The sequence below is a fragment of the Lactuca sativa genome, chromosome 2 (assembly GCF_002870075.4).
Source record: "Lactuca sativa cultivar Salinas chromosome 2, Lsat_Salinas_v11, whole genome shotgun sequence".
NCBI lineage: Eukaryota > Viridiplantae > Streptophyta > Magnoliopsida > Asterales > Asteraceae > Lactuca > Lactuca sativa.
Genome location: NC_056624.2, coordinates 205,055,739 through 205,059,612, shown reverse-complemented (window position 1 = coordinate 205,059,612; position 3,874 = coordinate 205,055,739). Strand labels below are relative to the sequence as shown.

Below are 3,874 nucleotides of genomic sequence, written 5' to 3'. Positions count from 1 at the left end.
TTTTTTTAAAAAATAATTTTCATTTTTTTTCAAAAAACATGAATTTTTCAAAAAAAAATGAAAAAAAAATATTTTTTAAAAAACTATATTTTTTTAATAAAACTGCCTTTTAAAAAAACAATATTTTTTTTTAATAAAACTACATTTTTTTTAAAAAAAAATGCATTTTTTCTAGAAAAAAACTGTATTTTTTTTTTCACAAAAACTGCATTTAAAAAAAAAAACCCTACGATTTTTATAAAAAAAAAAAGTGCAATTTTTTTCAAAACTGTATTTTTTTAACAAAAAAATCAACATTTTAGGTGCATATATACATATTTCTTATACTATAATATTCATAAGTAATTATAAAAAATCTCATTTTTATTAATCAATCTACAAACATAATACAAGTACTTTATTCGATACAAAATAAAATATAAAAAAACTACAAAGATTCACAACGTTATCATTTCTTCATATCAAGATTTCCATATTTTCTTCGATTTATTACTTTTCACATCTTCAATATTTTCCAAAAATTCTTCAAAATCTATAAGAAAATAAAAAAAAAAATTGATTAATGCAAGAACACGCACATGTATATATCATGTAAGATTCACATGTGATTATATAATATGATATTCATATGTGATTGTATCTTTTAAGATTTAGTTGTGAAATTCACAAAAAAAAATTAAAAAATAATTAACGAAGAACACTTACATAAAATGCATGTGTGCATATATAGGTAATTCATATGTGATTCACTTGTGATTTACATATGAATCACATATAATTCACTTGTGATTTACATGTGAATCACATTTAATTGATATGTGAATCACATGTAATTGATATGTGATTCACTTGTGATTTACATGTGATTAATATGTGAAATACATGTGATTTACATGTGAATCATATATAATTCATATGTGATTAACTTGTGAATCATATGCAACTCATAGCTAATTCACTTGTAATTTACATGTGAATCACAAATTAATCATATGTGAATTACATGTGAATCACATATAATTCATATGTGAATTACTTGTTATTTACATGTGAATCACATGTAATTCATATGTGATTTACACGTGAATCACATGTAATTCATATGTGATTCACTTGTGTTTTACACGTGAATCACATGTAATTCATATTTACATGTGAATCACAAGTGAATCATATATGAATTACATGTGATTAAAATGTGAGTCACATGTGAATCATATGCGAATTACATGTTATTTACATGTGAATCACATGTAAATTAAATGTGAATTACATGTTATTTACATATGTGATTCACTTGTGATTTACATGTAATTCATATGTAAAGTTTGCAACCAAAATACTTCAATAAATTTATATTTTCATTTATATATTATACTAATGGATTAATTTATTGGTCAGCGAATCAGAAATCAATGATGGAACATAAAATATCTTAAAGATTAATTAAAAGTTTTCCATGTTATGGCGCCATTTGAGATTTGGTAACTTTCTATAAATGGCTTTAAATAAATTGTTAATTTTCCATAGATTTTTCAATGAAAGTTGTTTGAGATTTATGAACTTTCTAGAAAAGCTATTATTTAAAATCTCAAGTGGCTTTCATGGAAAAGTCAACAAATGACAAGATGTTTTTTTTTTTGGAAAGAAGAGGGAAAATATAAGGGGTTTTGTAGCAATTTGATATGGTTGTGTAGGGTATACCTGTGAATCCTGATATAAGTGTAGGTATTTCAAGGATTCCTTGTAAAATCCATAGTGATAAATGAGAGCACCATAATATGTAGTTCCATACAATCAACTTCAAGAATAATAAGCCGCTAACATGTTGTTCAAGAAAAAAAAACAAATCACACTATTATAAATGACATGTATCAAACTACAGATGAAAGTAATACAACATATCCATAGAAACCAATATACCACATGGACTACTTTTGTAATTTAGTCTAGAAAGAAACAGTGGTATGAATGCTTAGACCTTAAAAAACAAAAATTCCCTTTTTAGGAAGGGTGAAATGTGATGAAAAATGGCATATATCTACAAGTGACATACCTTCTCCAATTCTTGTTGATATAAATCTGTTCGATAATATGTAGTTCACAGCAGTAAATTTGGATTAAATGAGCCAAACAGATTGCAAAACAACAAAGAAAAATGAAGTCAAATAGGGCGAGAAAACTTTAACAGTTTTTTCAAAGTGCAACATTTTTTATACCTGATTAATGATGCATTGTCATACATATTGAGCCTCTCAAAGAACGCTAACGTATAAAATGTGAATCGGTCCACAACAGAGACACCAACCTATATATATCACAATAATCTCTACAAAATTAGCAAGAGAAGCAAAAGAAATCATGGAGTATTCCTGTATATCAAATTACAAAATTTTGAAGTTGATAGAATCCAGATAATACTCACATCAGAATCTAAGTGATGTGAATATGAGTTTTCCCCTTTCATGCTACTCCCAATAGCCAAAACACCAGGTGAATGGAGCTGAAAATAAATAAAATATCTACACGGTTTTAGAATTCTCAATAAATTTATGTTTTCATTATTTCAATACTTTAGGTAAGAAAAGGATCCAGACCTGGGAAAAGAGGGTAGCAGCTTGACATGTATCTACCCTAATCAACAGTTCCTTGAACCTAAAAACATGAACACATAAGAGAACAAGTAAGTCATAATTCCACAACCAATGACAGATGAGATAGCATTAAAAATGGGTTCTGACCTACGCTTTTCTTTCTATTTGACTACATCATCCAAATCATGACTCTGAAGTTCATCAGAGTCTTGAAATTTCAGAAACTCATCTCCTCCATGTCCTGTCATGTATAGCAGTATATGGCTTCCTTCGTCACTCAAAAGGCGTTTGGTTCTTGGAACAACATTTTCATGGCGACCTGTTAAAACTCTCAAAAAGTTCTCAATTGTCACTTCATAGCCTCGATACTCTACCTGACATAACAATGTACTAAAATCAGCACATCTTCTCTAAAAACAGCTATGTAAATAAGTAAAGGGTTGTAGAAATTAATTGGACACAAAATTTGACCTCAACATTATCTCTATACAAGTTAAGACTATGGTTTTCATTGTTGAAAACTTGTGGAGGGTATTTGTTTCAAGAATTGCAAGCTATGTCATCTGCTAACATAAGAATGATCCTCTCATCAAGTATTCCTAATCGCTTCACAGTCCTAAACAAGAAGATTAAGCGAAAGAATGACATACAATTGTCAATAGAGCGTAAAGAAGATCGAGTTTAGTTAATCAGGAAGCGAATGGGATGATTACTGGGAGTTCGGGTTGGCTCATGTAATTCAACGCCATGGAAGTTAAAAGAGGAGGGAATTTCAGTCCGGCGTAGTTTTTAGGTTTATCACTGAAAGCACCACCGCCGAATTCTTGTAATTTCACTGCGTGGTTGAAGAAATCGGAAAGGTCTGTGAGGTCGCATTCGCTAATTTTCACTGATAGTAACGATTCGCTGTAGTTTTTTGCAATGAGTTCTAGATCTTTGAAATCGAACTTAACCAGATTTGTCTTGTAGAAGTTTAACAATTCCATGGCTGCGTTACGCAAAGCTAACTCATGTAACCATTCCCCGTCCTTTTCAACGATTAAGCGCTCGTGTAGATACAAAATTCTCATGTTGTTACACCGTTTACCGATTTGGAGTAATCCGTCTATTGAAAACCCGGATCATAAATCAAGCTTCAAAACCTTAAGTTCTTGACCACGGGTTCGGTTTAATAAATCGATATCGGAATCACGAACAATGATTCGCCGGAAATGGATAGATTTCAAGCAATTCAATGAACTCAAGATTTCTCTAACGACCTAATGCTTCATTGTAGATGA

The 3,874-nt window shown here is 29.8% G+C and overlaps 1 pseudogene; it reads right to left on the bottom strand.

Annotated features, from left to right (window-relative positions):
- Positions 1-461: 461 nt before the first annotated feature.
- LOC111916246 (GPI-anchor transamidase-like) lies at positions 462-3,212 on the bottom strand (annotated as a pseudogene).
- Positions 3,213-3,874: the final 662 nt, after the last annotated feature.